The sequence below is a fragment of the Carassius carassius genome, chromosome 1, assembly GCF_963082965.1.
Source record: "Carassius carassius chromosome 1, fCarCar2.1, whole genome shotgun sequence".
NCBI classification, from domain to species: domain Eukaryota; kingdom Metazoa; phylum Chordata; class Actinopteri; order Cypriniformes; family Cyprinidae; genus Carassius; species Carassius carassius.
In genome coordinates, this window is record NC_081755.1 from 4,899,734 (window position 1) to 4,920,468 (window position 20,735).

The 20,735-nt window shown below is 46.0% G+C and overlaps 14 non-coding genes across 14 annotated transcripts; all 14 read left to right on the forward strand.

Annotated features, from left to right (window-relative positions):
* Positions 1 to 318: 318 nt before the first annotated feature.
* On the forward strand, positions 319 to 391 carry trnak-cuu (transfer RNA lysine (anticodon CUU)). The gene has a single exon. It is a non-coding gene; the product is annotated as a tRNA-Lys (tRNA).
* Positions 392 to 540: 149 nt separating this feature from the next.
* trnan-guu (transfer RNA asparagine (anticodon GUU)) lies at positions 541 to 614 on the forward strand. The gene has a single exon. It is a non-coding gene; the product is annotated as a tRNA-Asn (tRNA).
* An 807-nt stretch (positions 615 to 1,421) lies between these two features.
* trnak-cuu (transfer RNA lysine (anticodon CUU)) lies at positions 1,422 to 1,494 on the forward strand. The gene has a single exon. It is a non-coding gene; the product is annotated as a tRNA-Lys (tRNA).
* Positions 1,495 to 1,644: 150 nt separating this feature from the next.
* Positions 1,645 to 1,718, forward strand: trnan-guu (transfer RNA asparagine (anticodon GUU)). Its single transcript has one exon. It is a non-coding gene; the product is annotated as a tRNA-Asn (tRNA).
* Positions 1,719 to 12,239: 10,521 nt separating this feature from the next.
* Positions 12,240 to 12,313, forward strand: trnan-guu (transfer RNA asparagine (anticodon GUU)). The gene has a single exon. It is a non-coding gene; the product is annotated as a tRNA-Asn (tRNA).
* An 814-nt stretch (positions 12,314 to 13,127) lies between these two features.
* trnak-cuu (transfer RNA lysine (anticodon CUU)) lies at positions 13,128 to 13,200 on the forward strand. Its single transcript has one exon. It is a non-coding gene; the product is annotated as a tRNA-Lys (tRNA).
* Positions 13,201 to 13,349: 149 nt separating this feature from the next.
* trnan-guu (transfer RNA asparagine (anticodon GUU)) lies at positions 13,350 to 13,423 on the forward strand. The gene has a single exon. It is a non-coding gene; the product is annotated as a tRNA-Asn (tRNA).
* Positions 13,424 to 14,237: 814 nt separating this feature from the next.
* Positions 14,238 to 14,310, forward strand: trnak-cuu (transfer RNA lysine (anticodon CUU)). The gene has a single exon. It is a non-coding gene; the product is annotated as a tRNA-Lys (tRNA).
* A 149-nt stretch (positions 14,311 to 14,459) lies between these two features.
* Positions 14,460 to 14,533, forward strand: trnan-guu (transfer RNA asparagine (anticodon GUU)). Its single transcript has one exon. It is a non-coding gene; the product is annotated as a tRNA-Asn (tRNA).
* Positions 14,534 to 15,347: 814 nt separating this feature from the next.
* trnak-cuu (transfer RNA lysine (anticodon CUU)) lies at positions 15,348 to 15,420 on the forward strand. The gene has a single exon. It is a non-coding gene; the product is annotated as a tRNA-Lys (tRNA).
* A 149-nt stretch (positions 15,421 to 15,569) lies between these two features.
* On the forward strand, positions 15,570 to 15,643 carry trnan-guu (transfer RNA asparagine (anticodon GUU)). Its single transcript has one exon. It is a non-coding gene; the product is annotated as a tRNA-Asn (tRNA).
* Positions 15,644 to 16,812: 1,169 nt separating this feature from the next.
* Positions 16,813 to 16,885, forward strand: trnak-cuu (transfer RNA lysine (anticodon CUU)). The gene has a single exon. It is a non-coding gene; the product is annotated as a tRNA-Lys (tRNA).
* A 149-nt stretch (positions 16,886 to 17,034) lies between these two features.
* Positions 17,035 to 17,108, forward strand: trnan-guu (transfer RNA asparagine (anticodon GUU)). Its single transcript has one exon. It is a non-coding gene; the product is annotated as a tRNA-Asn (tRNA).
* Positions 17,109 to 17,911: 803 nt separating this feature from the next.
* On the forward strand, positions 17,912 to 17,984 carry trnak-cuu (transfer RNA lysine (anticodon CUU)). The gene has a single exon. It is a non-coding gene; the product is annotated as a tRNA-Lys (tRNA).
* The last annotated feature ends 2,751 nt before the right edge of the window (positions 17,985 to 20,735 follow it).

Here is a 20,735-nt window from a genome sequence, read left to right on the forward strand (position 1 = left end):
TCCTGGAGGGCCCCTGTCAGGTAGAGTTTCGCTCCAGCCAGCTCCATCAGACCTGCCTGGAAGTTTCTAGTCTACGTGGTGAGAGCGAGATCAGCAGCTTCAGGTGTGTTTCTTTGTGCTTGGAGCCAAGCTCGGCAGGACAAGGAACCTCCAGGATAGAGTAGGGACACCCCTGCTCTAAGCCTACCGCTAGGCTTTACCCCAACCTTACCCGCGAGATGTTTTGTCAGCCTGTGCGAGAAGCGAGGCTCCGTTTTGCGCATGAAATGTTTGGCACTTATCAAAACAGCAGTCAGCCTTGATCATTTGACTACATTCGCCCGGCTAGCTCAGTCGGTAGAGCATGAGACTCTTAATCTCAGGGTCGTGGGTTCGAGCCCCACGTTGGGCGTGCCCTTTAGCTCTCTCTCGCCCCTCCCAACGGGTGTCATTCTCTTGACCTCAGTTTGCTGACACAGGACTAGTGCTGCAGTTAACCTGTGAGACGCGGCCAGCTTCAAATTGTTTTGTGACCGTTACCCATATGAGCATACACCGCCAGTCTCTGTGGCGCAATAGGCTAGCGCGTTTGGCTGTTAACCGAAAGGATGGTGGTTCGAGCCCACCCAGGGACGAAGGAAGCTTTTCACAGCCTTGTCGGCAAGAACAGAATTTAGCACACCTGACGCATGCGTGGAGCAGCGTCCGTAGCCCCTTTTGAGAGTGAACAGCTTTGCGAGTCGTCTTGTGTTAATAGAAGACAAAGGGTGCTAAGTGAATGTTTGTGTCAGCTCAAGTTTGCTGTGGCGTGTACGCGGAGTGTTCGTGTTTTGTTTTCCGGGTGGTAGAGGCCTATGTGTGAAGGGAGGTCCTGATCAAAACTCTCTCTAAGAGCGCCACAAAATGCCACCAAAATGGCTTTCCAGTCATATGCTGTCGGAGTTTGCAAACGGTATTCACACAGCGAGACAGAACTCCATACCTGGAACGTTTGATGAGTTGGCCGAACTAATAGCCTTTCAGGCTGTTGGACAAGAGCTCTGCTCGTTCAATCTGTATTCCCCAGCAACAGGCATGGCTAAAACACACAGAGAACACTCTAAGCCAGTTGTGTCCAAACTCTGTCCTGGAGGGCCCCTGTCAGGTAGAGTTTCGCTCCAGCCAGCTCCATCAGACCTGCCTGGAAGTTTCTAGTCTACGTGGTGAGAGCGGGATCAGCAGCTTCAGGTGTGTTTCTTTGTGCTTGGAGCCAAGCTCGGCAGGACAAGGAACCTCCAGGATAGAGTAGGGACACCCCTGCTCTAAGCCTACCGATAGGCTTTACCACAACCTTACCCGCGAGATGTTTTGTCAGCCTGTGCGAGAAGCGAGGCTCCGTTTTGCGCATGAAATGTTTGGCACTTATCAAAACAGCAGTCAGCCTTGATCATTTGACTACATTCGCCCGGCTAGCTCAGTCAGTAGAGCATGAGATTCTTAATCTCAGGGTCGTGGGTTTGAGCCACATGTTGGGTGTGCCCCTATAGCTCTCTCTCGCCCCTCCCAACGGGTGTCATTCTCTTGACCTCAGTTTGCTGACGCAGGACTAGTGCTGCAGTTAACCTGTGAGACGCGCCCAGCTTCAAATTATTTTCTGACCGTTACCCACAGGAGCAGACACTGCCAGTCTCTGTGGCACAATAGGCTAGCGCGTTCGGCTGTTAACCGAAAGGATGGTGGTTCAAGCCCACCCAGGGACGAAAGAAGCTTTTCACAGCCATGTCGGCAAGCACAGAATTTAGCACACGTGTCTGCTGACGCATGCGTGGAGCAGCGTCCGTAGCCCCTTTTGAGAGTGAACAGCTTTGCGAGTCGTCTTGTGTTAAAAGAAGACAAAGGGTGCTAAGTGAATGTTTGTGTCAGCTTAAGTTTGCTGTGGCGTGTACGCGGAGTGTTCGTGTTTTGTTTTCCGGGTGGTAGAGGCCTGTGTGTGAAGGGAGGTCCTGATCAAAACTCCCTCTAGGAGCGCCACAAAATGCCACCAAAATGGCTTTCCAGTCGTATGCTGTCGGAGTTTGCAAATGGTATTCACACAGCGAGACAGAACTCCATACCTGGAACGTTTGATGAGTTGGCTGAACTAATAGCCTTTCAGGCTGTTGAACAAGAGCTCTGCTCGTTCAATCTGTATACCCCAGCAACAGGCATGGCTAAAACAAACAGAGAACACTCTAAGCCAGGGGTGTCCAAACTCTGTCCTGGAGGGCCCCTGTCAGGTAGAGTTTCGCTCCAGCCAGCTCCATCAGACCTGCCTGGAAGTTTCTAGTCTACGTGGTGAGAGCGGGATCAGCAGCTTCAGGTGTGTTTCTTTGTGCTTGGAGCCAAGCTCGGCAGGACAAGGAACCTCCAGGACAGAGTAGGGACACCCCTGCTCTAAGCCTACCGCTAGGCTTTACCCCAACCTTACCCGCGAGATGTTTTGTCAGCCTGTGCGAGAAGCGAGGCTCCGTTTTGCGCATGAAATGTTTGGCACTTATCAAAACAGCAGTCAGCCTTGATCATTTGACTACATTCGCCCGGCTAGCGGTGCCGGGAGACAGTTCGTCTGTCTAATTTCGACAAATCACGTCTCTGCATGTCCATCTTTTGCAGCCCATCAGATCTCAGCATTTCCATCTTTTACATTTTACGACAGCCAATCAGGTCTCTGCATGTCCATCTTTTACATTTTAAGACAGCCAATCACCGTGGCCCTTTCCATCATTGGCGGAGCATGCGCATAAGTCCACAGTTATCGCTCACAGCGAATCAATAAATACTATTTTTATTTATAGAGTTATTTTTGGAAATATATATATATATTTAAAATAAACTTTTAACTACGTTACATTGTTTTAGGTAAGACGTTGACGGTGACACTGAGGTAAGATTTATCTATTTAATTAACTATATTTAATTAATAGTTTTTTCTTAAATAAACTTGTAACTTACAACATTGTCAGATTGTGTTAGGTAAGACGTCGACGTTGTTGCTTTGTTTAGTCTGCTAACGTTAACTAACTTAGCTAAGAATGAATGAATGAATGAATGAATGAATGGAGTAATGTTAGCATTAACGTTAACTTAGCTGAAACGTATTTTCGACAGAGAGAAACGAATGGTTTACATTGTTATAACATTGGTACTACACCTGATATTGTGTCCACTTTTAACACAGACAATGATTTAATATGAATGAATGAGTTTTGTGTTGTATTCAGGTGTTGCACCTGTTATAACAGGAGACTTTGTGTTTACCAACTGATAATAATCTTAATATGATTGTATGCTACTAAATGTGACTGCTACTACTATGTATTAATATATTATACACTGAGGTACTATGTATTAATATATAATACACTGAGGTACTAACTATGTATTAATATATTATACACTGAGGTACTATGTATTAATATATAGTACACTGAGGTACTAACTATGTATTAATATATTATACACTGAGGTACTATGTATTCATATATAATACACTGAGGTACTATGTATTCATATATAATACACTGTGACTGAGGTACTAACTATGTATTCATATATAATACACTGAGGTACTATGTATTCATATATAATACACTGAGGTACTATGTATTAATATATTATACACTGAGGTACTATGTACTAATATATAATACACTGAGGTACTATGTATTCATATATAATACACTGAGGTACTATGTATTCATATATTATATGTATTACAGAAATATATAATACACCGAGGTACTATGTATTAATATAGTATACACTGAGGTACTATGTATTAATAAATTATACACTGGCTAAAAATAGCTAGCCTATCATATAACGTTAGATTATACCTCGTACCGCTATATGGCTGAATTATGCATAATGTTAATTAGCCTATAGTATTGGGCACCAGTTTTTACCTGAGGTAAAATAATTTTGTCTGTTCATTGTCTGTTCATTGCATCTGTAATTCAATACATAGGCATAAAACTGTGCCTTTATTAACATTAACATGACGTTTTATGACGTAATATGGGGCTTGTGTTGTTTAAGTGAGCTATAATCGATAATAATCATAATGTGGGCTAATTGTAAGCCTATGTAATCGAAATGGTATGTAATAATCTGATTTTTATGGAGTTATGGCATATTATTATACCCACACACCACAATTCCTCCCAAAATATCAAACTATACCTTGTCCAAAAACACTGAGATGAAATATGTGCTATTTGAAATAAATGTATGAAATTGATTAACTACTCAGTTCTACTGAATAGTCACAAACTTTGTATTTTGCCACACGCTATCTTTTATTGGAAGATGGCTTCCAAGCACAAGAAGCACAGGGCTATGAGTGAGGGTGAATGGATGGCCCGCCTGCGCAGATTTGCCACACAGGGGGTCTGGCCTTCTGAGGAGGGAAACAGACCGGCACCACGCCAGAAGAAATGGCATGACCTGTATCAGAAGGTAAACTTGGGCATGTATATAAACACAGGAAAGCTATGTCATATATAGAAGGAGCAGATAGTTATGATTCACTGTCATATGTTACAGATTGAGAAGTGTCCACTGCAACACAGGGGGCAAATGTCTCTGTTTGGGGGGACACAGACATGTGACTGTGGTTTCCATATGAAAAAGGTATAAGAAGTGTTTCATAAAACTGTGATGTGTTGATGGTGTATTGTGTATTTTTGAATTTAATTTCCTTTTCTGTGAAACTGTAGCCTTCCAGTTTGGCCCCTGTGTCATCCACACCATCCACGTCACCACCTGTAACACCAGGGCAGTCAGGAACAACATCTGGAATGGCACCTTTAAAGCCTACTTTAACTTTGGCATCGGTAAATGCATGTCTTTGCAGATATTTATGTTATCATATGTTATAGCATTTTAAAATGCTTCACATAATGTTACTAATTTCTTTTTGTCAGTTTACAAAGCCACGGTATGGTGGGGCCCATGGTGCAGCTTTAAGGCCAAACCTAGGTGTGGCAAGGACGCATGCAACAAAGGTATATAGTCAAAGAATGACATTTCATTCCATAAAGATAAGCTGAGTTTATCTTATCATTGTTACTGCAATACCTGATAATAATAGATTATTTCATTCAATATTGTAAACTGTGCTCTCTTAACCTTGCAGCCTATTAGCACTTCTGCATTGTCCAGCCCTGCATCTAGGACACCATCTCCTGCTCGCAGTCCCAGGCTGTATATTCAGACCGTCTCCCCCCTGTCTCTTCCTCCTTCTTCTGTCTATGAAGCCACCTCTGCTTCCTGTGCTCCAGGAGCTGCTTCTAGAGTTGTGAGAAACTCTTTAATTTTATCGTTTTCTTCACACTAATATTGTTGGATCACATAAATATGCTACATTTTGAAAAAATATTCCTCATAAGTGGCTTGTAATCATATCTACTGTATGTGTTTGCCTTTTTTAATACATTAGGAAGTGTCAGCCGCTGCCTCCTCTGGGACGTCCTCTGCTCCTCTCACCCCTGTGATCAGCTCCACCTGTGTTCCCTCTGCTGCTCCATCTGTGGCTGGATCCTCTGTTCAACCTGCCGAGGATAGGGTGACCGCTCCAGGTTCCGAATCTGGATGGCTTCCCACAAAGTTGATGAAAACCATACCACCACAGGATCAGAAATGGATTTCAGCAGCTTTGTGGAAGCAACATCGGCTTCGTACTGACCTGAAGCTGTGGTATGATCCACCAGAGCCAGCTCTGATCTATCACCAAGGCCCCGCTCCAGAGCGCTTCTTTACACACAGGCTTCTACTGTGGATGCCATACCACCTCTGGAAGGTCAGGCTGTCCTGTACTGTGTGTGGGAGACAGCTCACAGGCTATGGGGCACACAAGAGAGCCCGTCAGGTTCTGGATGTGGACCAGTACTACCTGATGATCACGGAGACTCTCTGGTGCAGTGGGTGCAAAACGGCCTTAATTTCCTCCAGCAAGGCCATCTTGGACCAGCTGGACTTAGCCCACAGACTGGAATTTAGGCTGATCCTAACTCGAAAGTGAGTATACTGAGACTATTTAGTTTTTGTAACAAATGTTTGTCATTTAAAACACACTTGAGATGAGCTGGTTTTAATGTTTGTGTCTTTCTGTCTCTCTTTCCCTTTGTTTTATTCAGGTATGCCTGTGACATGCGGGTCATAAGGTTCCTGAGGGAGAGGGCCCTGGGCAACAGCCCCTCTCGCTTAGTGAGGCAGCTGCGGGAGAACCACAGCGAGGAGTGGCTGAAGCGTCTTTGCAGATACCTTGGTGCCTGCTCAGACTTCATCTCCCAGCCAAGCCTGCTCCCTGTGAGGTTTCAGGAGCCACCTGAGCCCGAAACTATCCCCTCCCACAGGTGGATGCTGGCTGTTTATGGGCGAGATATCTTGTGCAGGATTGACCACATTAAAGCCAGCATAACGTCCACATATGGCTGCATCCTGAAGATGGACTCCACCAAAAAGGTAACTATTTTTACATTTCAATCAAAAGAATTGAAAATACACCATTAGTAGTAGTACAGTAGTATGTAAGTAATGTTCCATATATAAATAATTTAGCATCACTCACTGTCTTTTCTGTGTGATTACAGATCACAAAGAAGCTGTCAGGGTTTGCAAAGGGGACAGCTTTGTGGCTAACATCTGTCAGCAATGAGGTGGGCCAGATCCTCATTAGTGTTCTGACAGCTCAGGAGGGTCCAGCCCTGGACCGAATGGTAGCTGACCTCATCCGGAGATACACTGATGCGGGTGTGGCTCCGCCTCAGCTCCTCTATGTGGACTGCGACTGCTGTCGGGAGGGCACTGGGCAGACCAAGCTCAAGCAGCGATTTGGTGGGTGGCCAAACTTGGTGGTGAAGCTGGACATCTACCACTTTATGCGGCGACTGGCAGCTGGGTGCACTAAAGATGCACATCCTCTTTACCCCATTTTCATGGCACGCATGTCTTGCTGCATTTTTGAATGGGACAGTGGGGATGTGTCTCTGCTAAGGCAGGCCAAGAGGGAGCAGCTGAAACATGAAGGTGTCCCTGGTATCACCGACACTATGGTGGACCAACGGATCACCAAGGAGGAATTGGCCCTGCACTGCCGAAGGCGGACAAGAGGAGAGCAGCAGACCATTCTGATGATCGAGCACCTCCTCAGCGAGCTGATGGGGGTAAAGGGTCGAGACCTTCTTGGTGTCCCTCTCTTGGACCAGGAGAGGATGCAGCACATCTGGCAAGTCCAGAAAAGGCACGTAAAGTGCATTCAGGATGAACCAGGTGTGCTGCTCTACACACAGACTGGCACCACCACCAAAGATGGTATTGTGCTGCCAAAATACAGATGCGCAAGGGGCTCCACATCACTGGAGTCCTTTCATCTCCACCTGAACAGGTTCATTCCAGGTCAGTATAAATCATTATTCATCAGAAATATTAAGGGTGACACAATGAATGTCTTTCAAATAGCATAGCACAAAAAAAGTAATGTAAGGTTATTGATCTTATCTAAAGGAACAAGCGCCAACAGCTTAAATTTCCAGCTGTACCTCCTGGAAGGTCTGAACAGGTGGAATCAGGACCGTAAAATGGCATCTCTGGCAGGCACACCTCCCTCCCTGTTAAGCTACTCCGGGGACCTGGTGCACTGTGTCAACACCCACAGTGTTAAGGTACTTGGAAGACAGCTTGTACCATCTTTTCAGCCACCATCTGTCTATACTGGTGAGTTTTAGCTTTAAATTGCTTTTTATATTGCATAAAAATAGAATATTTATATTAATTTTCTGAAAACTGATTTCCCTCTACTGTGTTCTCCTGTCTGTCCCAGGTGAACTCATAGGTATAGATTACCTGTACCGTCAAACAGGGCAGGCCATGCAGGACGTGGATCCTGACTCTGAGGCGACAGAACAGATGTTGGAGGATGTGGGCACGGAGGAGGAGTTGGAGGATGAGGGATTCGGAGATGTCAGTTTGGACCTTAACCTGGATCCCACTATTGAGGTGCTGGACCTGTCCCCTGGCTCATCACCCACCACGACCAGCGTAGCCAGCACTCCTGCCTCTGTCCAGACTGGGTCTGCTAACACCACCACAGCAGCACCTAATCAACAACTGGTAACTATTCTTAATAATAACAGTACAAGTAGTATTATTTGTATTGCACTATTATATATATAATATATAATAGTATATATTATATATATAATATAATATATATATATTATATATATAATATATAATATACTTTATTTGTATAGCGCAATGAAAAGAGAAATAGAAACAAACTAAATACATTAATACAATCTAAAGAGTAAATAGATTAATAAAAAAGCAAAGTAAAAAAGATAGATTAAATTCCATAAACATGTTTTTTCCCCCCTTTTTTCCAGTCTTTCAACTGGATGACCAGGGTTCCCTCTGGTCCATCTGCCACGACCACCTACGCCGCCTCTGGTCCATCCTCTGCCACAACCACCCACACCGCCTCTGGTCCATCCGCCACGACCACCTACGCCGCCTCTGGTCCATCCGCCACAACCACCTACGCCGCCTCTGGTCCATCCTCTGCTACAACCACCCACACCGCCTCTGGTCCATCCGCCACGACCACCTACGCCGCCTCTGGTCCATCCGCCACAACCACCTACGCCGCCTCTGGTCCATCCTCTGCCACAACCACCCACACCGCCTCTGGTCCATCCGCCACGACCACCTACGCCGCCTCTGGTCCATCCGCCACAACCACCTACGCCGCCTCTGGTCCATCCGCCACGACCACCTACGCCGCCTCTGGTCCATCCGCCACAACCACCAACGCCGCCTCTGGTCCATCCTCTGCCACGACCACCCACGCCTCCATCCTTCCTCTCCCGACCACTCTCACTGTCGCTGTCGCTGTCGCTGCAGCCACTGCTCCTCCAGCAGTGCAACCAGTGCCTGAGCAACCGCTGGTAAGACTTTTTGTGACAAGTACATTGTGATGGTTGTGTAATATTGTAATATTGTATCTTTTTAACATTGATTTACTCTTATATTTTACCAGGCTGTGGATGAGCGCAGTGTACCAGGGATAGAGAAAGTGGACAACCTGGCAGGCTACTTGGTGGGGCTTAGGGTGGAAACTGGGCAAACTCTGAGCCACCAGCAGGCCAGTACCATCATTGTCCTATGGCAAAGCCTGCTTCCGTATGACCAGCAGAGAGTGGCGTACGCTGCCCGGCACCAGGTGCGTCTTACAACAGGACGCTTCAGGTGCTCAAAAACCAAGCCTGAATTCACGCCTGGTGTGGACAGCATGACCCGTTGTGTCCTTGGGTCAACAGGATCCCCTGCCCAGTGGCCAGACTGTTGCCGCCTGGTAGAGTCTATCTTTGTTAAACTGTGTGATATTCACAGGAGCCCCAAAAAATTGGGAAATCATGCCGTAACAAGATGGACTCTAATTCTGAGGGACTACAGTAAGATCCGGCAGCTGGTCCTGGGCAATGGGACTGTGATGGAGAATACCACCCTGCAATTGTTTGAGGTGAATCAAACAACCTTAACTCAGTGGCACAACAAGCGGCTGAAGAGGCAAGAATGTGCCATCCTGCTTCAGGGTGTTAACTTGCCAGCCCCCATTCCTATTGCTGCTAGGCCTCTCCCACCTGGACAGATTCGCCCCACTGCAGCACCCCTACAGCCTGGTCCCCAACACCGCTACCACTTGCCTGAAAGCACAGTGGGAAAGGCAGTGGACAAGCGAAAGTCTGCAGTTCCAGCTACGCACCCCCCTCCTCCAAAAGTTTTCCAGCCAAGGCAGTTGTTCCCTGCTGATTCTGCCCCTTTACCTGTTGTCCCCAACCCCAGTCCTGCATTTGCCCCCATTGTCCAAACACCTGTTTCTGCTCCTTCACCTGTCATCCCCAACCCCAGTCCTGCCTTTGGCCCGTTTGTGTTTTTGTGTCCAGCTCCAGTTCCTGCCGTCCGGCAGATTGCTCCTGCTGGCCCCATTCCCTCCCCACCACCTGCTCGGAGGCCCTACGTCCGCACTGTGGACAAAAACAAGTGCAGTGTGTGCCACCAGCCCCGCAACAAAGATACTGGCCACAGCCAGTATTATGGCCACATTTACTGTCCCCAGACTGCTGTTATGCCACTTGACCAGTGGATGGAGGAGATGAAGAAGAAGAGGGCAGATAAAAAAAAAATAATTTGTTTATTTCAAAATGCTACATGTGTGTGTGCGTGTGTGTGTACGCCTCCGTTAGGGTCATTTGTTCACCCTCCATGAAGCTAATTTGTTCATTTGCTTTTTAAATTTGTTCATTTACCCCATATGAGACTATGTAAGCTTAAAGCTTTTTTGTTTGTATATAGTCCACAACCTGTTATATACTGTGTGTGTGTGTGTGTGTGTGTGTGTGTGTGTGTGTGTGTGTGTGTGTGTGTGTGTGTGTGTGTGCGTGCGTGCGCGCGTGTGTATGCTTGTGAGGGTGTGTTTATGTGAGAGAGAAGGAGGTGTTTGTAAATAAAAAAATAAAAAGAACTTTATTTCTACAACAGTATCCTTTGGCTTTTTTCTATCAAACCTATCTGGAAAACTTTTTACAAACTCACACAGATATTAAAATTACAAGAAAGGGACATAATGGTATTCCAGACAGATCCACAGGGTGTGAGAAGTGAGTGTCAGAAACATTTCTTTGATATAAAGGTTTATTATTATTATAAGCAGTAATAGTATCACATTCTTATTTTTATTCTTATTGCAACAAAGCATTAAAATTACAAGAAAGGGACAGAACTGTATAGCAGACAGGTCCACGGGATGTGAGAAGTGATTGGTAGAAACATTTCTTTGATATAAAGGTTTATTATTATTTATTATATGCAGTAGTAGTATCAAATTCTTATTTTAATTATTTGTATTGCAACAAAGCATTAAAATTACAAGAAAGGGACAGAATTGTAAAAACAATAAAATAAACATATGAAACCATTTGAAATTCCATATCATCATATGATATCGCAATATGATATATATGACCTTGGATAGATATGATATGACCTTGGATTCACAATCGAATTTCATCATAGAACGAATTAGATTGACAGATCCTTCTTGGCCAATGACGATACCACAATAATGTAAAGACCAATCGCGAATCAGCATTCATACTGTGGCGCGCAATTTGATACAGAGCATCTTCAACAGTAAGCAAAAATAAATATAGTTCAGTTAGAAAAAGAGTAATTTAAAAAAGATATTAAAGATTCTTATATTCAATGGTGAAATAATAAAACAAATAATACATTTCAAGAAACCACATATTATCATTTAATAAATACATTTTAACATGTATCCATACAATGAAAAATATGTTTTTATAAAATAACTGTTAAGGCATAAAAGCACATGAAATGTTTACATATGTGTTCATTCATTAAGGAAAGATTAGAAAATATATTGGGTGATTTCAACCTTGTCCGAGGTGGGACTCGAACCGATGTCATTCACGTCAGTGATTTGCCCATGAAATATATAAAAAGGCAATTTTCTATAATATATGAATACCGATCTACCAAAAATCACACAGAAGTGTGAAAGGTGGGTTTACCTTTTCCCTTTCCCTTCCCTTTCCTTTCCTTTTTCTTTTTTTCCTTCTCTTTTTCTTTCTTTTTCCTTCTTCCCCTTCTTCCCCTTCTTTTTCCTTCTCCCCCTCCTCAAACAGACTATTGTTCCCCAGCTTTTCGCTCCAGCCAGCTCCATCAGACCTGCCTGGAAGTTTCTAGTCTCCGTGGTGAGAGCGGGATCAGCAGCTTCAGGTGTGTTTCTTTGTGCTTGGAGCCAAGCTCGGCAGGACAAGGAACCTCCAGGATAGAGTAGGGACACCCGTGCTCTAAGCCTACCGCTAGGCTTTACCCCAACCTTACCCGCGGGATGTTTTGTCAGCCTGTGCGAGAAGCGAGGCTCCGTTTTGCGCATGAAATGTTTGGCACTTATCAAAACAGCAGTCAGCCTTGATCATTTGACTACATTCGTCCGGCTAGCTCAGTCGGTAGAGCATGAGATTCTTAATCTCAGGGTCGTGGGTTTAGCCACACGTTGGGCGTGCCCCTATAGCTCTCTCTCGCCCCTCCCAACGGGTGTCATTCTCTTGAACTCAGATTGCTTACGCAGGACTAGTTTTGCAGTTAACCTGTGAGACGCGCCCAGCTTCAAATTGTTTTGTGACCGTTACCCACAGGAGCAGACACCGCCAGTCTCTGTGGCGCAATAGGCTAGCGCGTTCGGCTGTTAACCGAAAGGATGGTGGTTCAAGCCCACCCAGGGACGAAAGAAGCTTTTCACAGCCATGTCGGCAAGCACAGAATTTAGCACACGTGTCCGCTGACGCATGCGTGGAGCAGCGTCCGTAGCCCCTTTTGAGAGTGAACAGCTTTGCGAGTCGTCTTGTGTTAAAAGAAGACAAAGGGTTTTAAGTGAATGTTTGTGTCAGCTTAAGTTTGCTGTGGCGTGTACGCGGAGTGTTCATGTTTTGTTTTCCGGGTGGTAGAGGCCTGTGTGTGAAGGGAGGTCCTGATCAAAACTCCCTCTAGGAGCGCCACAAAATGCCACCAAAATGGCTTTCCAGTCGTATGCTGTCGGAGTTTGCAAATGGTATTCACACAGCGAGACAGAACTCCATACCTGGAACGTTTGATGAGTTGGCTGAACTAATAGCCTTTCAGGCTGTTGAACAAGAGCTCTGCTCGTTCAATCTGTATTCCCCAGCAACAGGCATGGCTAAAACAAACAGAGAACACTCTAAGCCAGGGGTGTCCAAACTCTGTCCTGGAGGGCCCCTGTCAGGTAGAGTTTCGCTCCAGCCAGCTCCATCAGACCTGCCTGGAAGTTTCTAGTCTACGTGGTGAGAGCGGGATCAGCAGCTTCAGGTGTGTTTCTTTGTGCTTGGAGCCAAGCTCGGCAGGACAAGGAACCTCCAGGATAGAGTTGGGACACCCCTGCTCTAAGCCTACCGCTAGGCTTTACCCCAACCTTACCCGCGAGATGTTTTGTCAGCCTGTGCGAGAAGCGAGGCTCCGTTTTGCGCATGAAATGTTTGGCACTTATCAAAACAGCGGTCAGCCTTGATCATTTGACTACATTCGCCCGGCTAGCTCAGTCGGTAGAGCATGAGACTCTTAATCTCAGGGTCGTTGGTTCGAGCCCCACGTTGGGCGTGACCTTTAGCTCTCTCTCGCCCCTCCCAACGGGTGTCATTCTCTTGACCTCAGTTTGCTGACACAGGACTAGTGCTGCAGTTAACCTGTGAGACGCGGCCAGCTTCAAATTGTTTTGTGACCGTTACCCATAGGAGCATACACCGCCAGTCTCTGTGGCGCAATAGGCTAGCGCGTTCGGCTGTTAACCGAAAGGATGGTGGTTCGAGCCCACCCAGGGACGAAGGAAGCTTTTCACAGCCTTGTCGGCAAGAACAGAATTTAGCACACGTGTCCGCTGACGCATGCGTGGAGCAGCGTCCGTAGCCCCTTTTGAGAGTGAACAGCTTTGCGAGTCGTCTTGTGTTAAAAGAAGACAAAGGGTGCTAAGTGAATGTTTGTGTCAGCTCAAGTTTGCTGTGGCGTGTACGCTGAGTGTTCGTGTTTTGTTTTCCGGGTGGTAGAGGCCTGTGTGTGAAGGGAGGTCCTGATCAAAACTCTCTCTAAGAGCGCCACAAAATGCCACAAAAATGGCTTTCCAGTCATATGCTGTCGGAGTTTGCAAACGGTATTCACACAGCGAGACAGAACTCCATACCTGGAACGTTTGATGAGTTGGCTGAACTAATAGCCTTTCAGGCTGTTGAACAAGAGCTCTGCTCGTTCAATCTGTATTCCCCAGCAACAGGCATGGCTAAAACAAACAGAGAACACTCTAAGCCAGGGGTGTCCAATCTCTGTCCTGGAGGGCCCCTGTCAGGTAGAGTTTCGCTCCAGCCAGCTCCATCAGACCTGCCTGGAAGTTTCTAGTGTACGTGGTGAGAGCGGGATCAGCAGCTTCAGGTGTGTTTCTTTGTGCTTGGAGCCAAGCTCGGCAGGACAAGGAACCTCCAGGATAGAGTTGGGACACCCCTGCTCTAAGCCTACCGCTAGGCTTTACCCCAACCTTACCCGCGAGATGTTTTGTCAGCCTGTGCGAGAAGCGAGGCTCCGTTTTGCGCATGAAATGTTTGGCACTTATCAAAACAGCGGTCAGCCTTGATCATTTGACCACATTCGCCCGGCTAGCTCAGTCGGTAGAGCATGAGACTCTTAATCTCAGGGTCGTGGGTTCGAGCCCCACGTTGGGTGTGACCTTTAGCTCTCTCTCGCCCCTCCCAACGGGTGTCATTCTCTTGACCTCAGTTTGCTGACACAGGACTAGTGCTGCAGTTAACCTGTGAGACGCGGCCAGCTTCAAATTGTTTTATGACCATTACCCATAGGAGCATACACCGCCAGTCTCTGTGGCGCAATAGGCTGGCGCGTTCGGCTGTTAACCAAAAGGATGGTGGTTCGAGCCCACCCAGGGACGAAGGAAGCTTTTCACAGCCTTGTCGGCAAGAACAGAATTTAGCACACGTGTCCGCTGACGCATGCGTGGAGCAGCGTCCGTAGCCCCTTTTGAGAGTGAACAGCTTTGCGAGTCGTCTTGTGTTAAAAGAAGACTAAGGGTGATAAGTGAATGTTTGTGTCAGCTCAAGTTTGCTGTGGCGTGTACGCGGAGTGTTCGTGTTTTGTTTTCCGGGTGGTAGAGGCCTGTGTGTGAAGGGAGGTCCTGATCAAAACTCTCTCTAAGAGCGCCACAAAATGCCACCAAAATGGCTTTCCAGTCATATGCTGTCGGAGTTTGCAAACGGTATTCACACAGCGAGACAGAACTCCATACCTGGAACGTTTGATGAGTTGGCCGAATTAATAGCCTTTCAGGCTGTTGGACAAGAGCTCTGCTCGTTCAATCTGTATTGCCCAGCAACAGGCATGGCTAAAACAAACAGAGAACAGTCTAAGCCAGGGGTGTCCAAACTCTGTCCTGGAGGGCCCCTGTCAGGTAGAGTTTCGCTCCAGCCAGCTCCATCAGACCTGCCTGGAAGTTTCTAGTCTACGGGGTGAGAGCGGGATCAGCAGCTTCAGGTGTGTTTCTTTGTGCTTGGAGCCAAGCTCAGCAGGACAAGGAACCTCCAGGATAGAGTTGGGACACCCCTGCTCTAAGCCTACCGCTAGGCTTTACCCCAACCTTACCCGCGAGATGTTTTGTCAGCCTGTGCGAGAAGCGAGGCTCTGTTTTGCGCATGAAATGTTTGGCACTTATCAAGACAGCGGTCAGCCTTGATCATTTGACTACATTCGCCCGGCTAGCTCAGTCGGTAGAGCATGAGACTCTTAATCTCAGGGTCGTGGGTTCGAGCCCCACGTTGGGCGTGACCTTTAGCTCTCTCTCGCCCCTCCCAACGGGTGTCATTCTCTTGACCTCAGTTTGCTGACACAGGACTAGTGCTGCAGTTAACCTGTGAGACGCGGCCAGCTTTAAATTGTTTTGTGACCGTTACCCATAGGAGCATACACCGCCAGTCTCTGTGGCGCAATAGGCTAGCGCGTTTGGCTGTTAACCGAAAGGATGGTGGTTCAAGCCCACCCAGGGACGAAGGAAGCTTTTCACAGCCTTGTCGGCAAGCACAGAATTTAGCACACGTGTCCGCTGACGCATGCGTGGAGCAGCGTCCGTAGCCCCTTTTGAGAGTGAACAGCTTTGCGAGTCGTCTTGTGTTAAAAGAAGACAAAGGGTGCTAAGTGAATGTTTGTGTCAGCTTAAGTTTGCTGTGGCGTGTACGCGGAGTGTTCATGTTTTGTTTTCCGGGTGGTAGAGGCCTGTGTGTGAAGGGAGGTCCTGATCAAAACTCCCTCTAGGAGCGCCACAAAATGCCACCAAAATGGCTTTCCAGTCGTATGCTGTCGGAGTTTGCAAATGGTATTCACACAGCGAGACAGAACTCCATACCTGGAACGTTTGATGAGTTGGCTGAACTAATAGCCTTTCAGGCTGTTGAACAAGAGCTCTGCTCATTCAATCTGTATTGCCCAGCAACAGGCATGGCTAAAACAAACAGAGAACACTCTAAGCCAGGGGTGTCCAAACTCTGTCCTGGAGGGCCCCTGTCAGGTAGAGTTTCGCTCCAGCCAGCTCCATCAGACCTGCCTGGAAGTTTCTAGTCTCCGTGGTGAGAGCGGGATCAGCAGCTTCAGGTGTGTTTCTTTGTGCTTGGAGCCAAGCTCGGCAGGACAAGGAACCTCCAGGATAGAGTAGGGACACCCGTGCTCTAAGCCTACCGCTAAGCTTTACCCCAACCTTACCCGCGAGATGTTTTGTCAGCCTGTGCGAGAAGCAAGGCTCCGTTTTGCGCATGAAATGTTTGGCACTTATCAAAACAGCGGTCAGCCTTGATCATTTGACTACATTCGCCTGGCTAGCTCAGTCGGTAGAGCATGAGACTCTTAATCTGGAGGGCCCCTGTCAGGTAGAGTTTCGCTCCAGCTAGCTCCATCAGACCTGCCTGGAAGTTTCTAGTCTCCGTGGTGAGAGCGGGATCAGCAGCTTCAGGTGTGTTTCTTTGTGCTTGGAGCCAAGCTCGGCAGGACAAGGAACCTCCAGGATAGAGTTGGGACACCCCTGCTCTAAGCCTACCACTAGGCTTTACCCCAACCTTACCCGCGAGATGTTTTGTCAGGCTGTGCGAGAAGCGAGGCTCCGTTTTGCGCATGAAATGTTTGGCACTTATCAAAACAGCGGTCAGCCTTGATCATTTGACTACATTCTCCCGGCTAGCTCAGTCGGTAGAGCATGAGACTCTTAATCTCAGGGTCGTGGGTTCGAGCCCCACGTTGGGCGTGCCCTTTAGCTCTCTCTTGCCCCTCCCAACGGGTGTCATTCTCTTGACCTCAGTTTGCTGACACAGGACTAGTGCTGCAGTTAACCTGTGAGACGCGGCCAGCTTCAAATTGTTTTGTGACCGTTACCCATAGGAGCATACACCGCCAGTCTCTGTGGCGCAATAGGCTACCGCGTTCGGCTGTTAACCGAAAGGATGGTGGTTCGAGCCCACCCAGGGACGAAGGAAGCTTTTCACAGCCTTGTCGGCAAGAACAGAATTTAGCACACGTGTCCGCTGACGCATGCGTGGAGCAGCGTCCGTAGCCCCTGTTGAGAGTGAACAGCTTTGCAAGTCGTCTTGTGTTAAAAGAAGACAAAGGGTGCTAAGTGAATGCTTGTGTCAGCTCAAGTTTGCTGCGGAGTATTCGTGTTTTGTTTTCCGGGTGGTAGAGGCCTGTGTGTGAAGGCAGGTCCTGATCAAAACTCTCTCTAAGAGCGCCACAAAATGCCACCAAAATGGCTTTCCAGTCATATGCTGTCGGAGTTTGCAAACGGTATTCACACAGCGAGACAGAACTCCATACCTGGAACGTTTGATGAGTTGGCCGAACTAATAGCCTTTCAGGCTGTTGGACAAGAGCTCTGCTCGTTCAATCTGTATTCCCCAGCAACAGGCATGGCTAAAACACACAGAGAACACTCTAAGCCAGTTGTGTCCAAACTCTGTCCTGGAGGGCCCCTGTCAGGTAGAGTTTCGCTCCAGCCAGCTCCATCAGACCTGCCTGGAAGTTTCTAGTCTCCGTGGTGAGAGCGGGATCAGCAGCTTTAGGTGTGTTTCTTTGTGCTTGGAGCCAAGCTCGGCAGGACAAGGAACCTCCAGGATAGAGTTGGGACACCCCTGCTCTAAGCCTACCGCTAGGCTTTACCCCAACCTTACCCGCGAGATGTTTTGTCAGCCTGTGCGAGAAGCGAGGCTCCGTTTTGCGCATGAAATGTTTGGCACTTATCAAAACAGGATTCAGCCTTGATCATTTGACTACATTCGACCGGCTAGCTCAGTCGGTAGAGCATGAGACTCTTAATCTCAGGGTCGTGGGTTCGAGCCCCACGTTGGGCGTACCCTTTTGCTCTCTCTCGCCCCTCCCAACGGGTGTCATTCTCTTGACCTCAGTTTGCTGACACAGGACTAGTGCTGCAGTTAACCTGTGAGACGCAGCCAGCTTCAAATTGTTTTGTGACCGTTACCCATAGGAGCATAAACCGCCAGTCTCTGTACCTGGATCAGGATTGGCTGTCATTGTCAGATTGGAAGAGAGCCAATTGCTGAGCTCGCTCGCCAATGTGAGGTTTCAGGCACCAATCGCTGTGCGCGCTCTCCAAAGTGAGCTATGAGAGCCAATCACTGCTCTGTGAGATTGGATGACGACACTGGTGACGGAGTCTATTCTGACGAGCGCGCAATACAAAATTATCACCGAGCAATGTGAGTAATATTGCTTTATTACTTTATTTGTTTCCGTTTACCGTCTACTTAATTGGTTGTTGTGGTGGGCGATATGACGGCTTATATCTTAACGATGATATAACGTGTCGACCGTTAGGGATTTTGCTCAATCGTTTATTTCGCTGTATGTATTATTACCACTTACAGTAATTGACACATAAGGTAAGAGTGAACATGTATTAATGAATACAAATAAAGTGCGGAATATGCTTGATGTCAAATAGAGTTATTAAGCGCAATATGCAGGGAATAAAAACATACCGGAAGCGGACGCGCGCGCACTGACGGCTTCTGATCGCGAATTCCGTTTTTCTGTGGCGGTTTGTTGCACTTGAGTGGTCAAATACACACACCATTACGTCTAAATGCCCAACTGTGTTTACGTGTTGAATAAATGAATACAATAAATAGACTTAAATAAATAATTTGGTTGAAACCGGATGTGCATCAGTAAATTGGGTCCGTGCATTCAGTGCGGCAGCCTAATTTAGTCCTGGGCTGTCATTAATGCAAAAAAAAATAAAAAAAAATAAAAAGCACTCACTGATTTAAAAAGTAACAGTTCATATCTGAGAGAGTGAAGATTATGCAGTGTTTTAATTTGACATTTTATGCAATATATCTAGTATTTTTTATTGTATTAAGAAATTTTATTATGAATATTATTATCACTACTGTATTTTTTATTAATGTATTTGTCATATTGTTTTTAATTCACTTTGTTCTCATTTAAATAAAAATCAAATAACAAAAATGACTATACTGAGATATGTAGCTGTTGAGAAATAATTTCCCAAATCCTGAAGTTAAATTTTGGTCTTATCACACACCCTTAATTTTTCCAAGTATTCGAGTGTCTCTTTTTTAACAATCAATAATTCTAATCTAACATTACATACATTTATTTATTTATTTTAAATATGAATCATGAATGAAATCCATGTTTTTTTCTATTTTGTATGTAGATGAACACAAGGCCATGGTAGACGGCGAGTGGATGGCCAGGCTGAGGACTTTTGCCCGCTGTGGGGTTTGACCTTCTGGAGAAGGCAACAGACCAGCCCCAAGTCAACGGACGTTTTATGACCTCTACCAGAAGGTAAAGCAAAGTTATCATTCATTCATTATATAGTACGTAGTATGCAGGTCACCTGACAATAGTTAGACAAGTTAGTATATTAAACAATGATTCTTATATTTTCAGATTGAGAAATGCCCCATGTAGGCCCATGGGCAGAACACCTTCTTTGGATGCTCCATGGCCTGCTGCCTCCTCCACGCCAGGTGCATCAGCATCTTCTGATGAGTCTGTGGTATGTAAATACCTTGTTATATGTGCACTCAGACTGACAAGGCACTTTACATTTACATTTATTCATTTAGCAGACACTTTTATCCAAAGCGACTTATAAATGAGGACAGTGGAAGCAATCAAAAACAACAAAAAGAGCAATGATATATAAGTGCTATAACAAGTCTCAGTTAGCTTAACACAGTACACGTAGCAAGGGTTTTTAAATGATATAATAAATAAAAAGAAAACAGATAGAATAACAAATATCAAAATATTAGTATTACAAATATCAAAATGATTCTTTAAAAAATCTGAATACAGATATATATTTTGTAAGACATACACATAAAATTTTACTTGCCATGTTCAGTAATTCACTGTTTTTATGTAATTATGTAATATTGTTATAAAAAAGGCAGGACAGTGCAGTATTGATGCAAGGACTGCAACTGCCTAGGTGCTTGTCTGTGGCGGCTGACCCTCCTGCCAATGTGCGCCCCTTCAACCAGGCCCAGCTCAACAATACCACCTGACCAGTAGCACCGTTGGCCAGGCACAGACAAAGAGGAAGAGGAAAATACCTTCAGCCCAGCCTCTCTTTTGCCCCTCCTGCAGCCCCAGTTCGGAAGCTGACATGCAAAGTACAGCACAACACAAAAAAATGCGGGCAGTTCAGGACAGCGGAGACTGGGCATAGCAATACAAGGGCATTATATACTGCCCCTCTGTAGAGACTGTGCCAAAGGAGTAGTGGTTGGAGGATATAATAAAAACAAAATGGGAAAAAAAAGAAACACTGATCTTTGATTTTAAGATTTACATATGTGTATAGTTCTTTGTCCCTTTTATTTCACAAGAGACATTGGAACTTGAGTTTTATTTATGTTTAAAGAATGTACAAGAGCCATGGACATTTGGAAAGTTTTATTAAGTTTTATTTATGTGTATAGATTTGTTTTCTGTTCTTTTGCACTTGCAAAGAATGCACACGAGTCATGAATATTTAAAATATTTATTCATGTGTATTGTTCTGTGTTTTCTTTTATTTTGCACTCACAGTCTAAACAAGA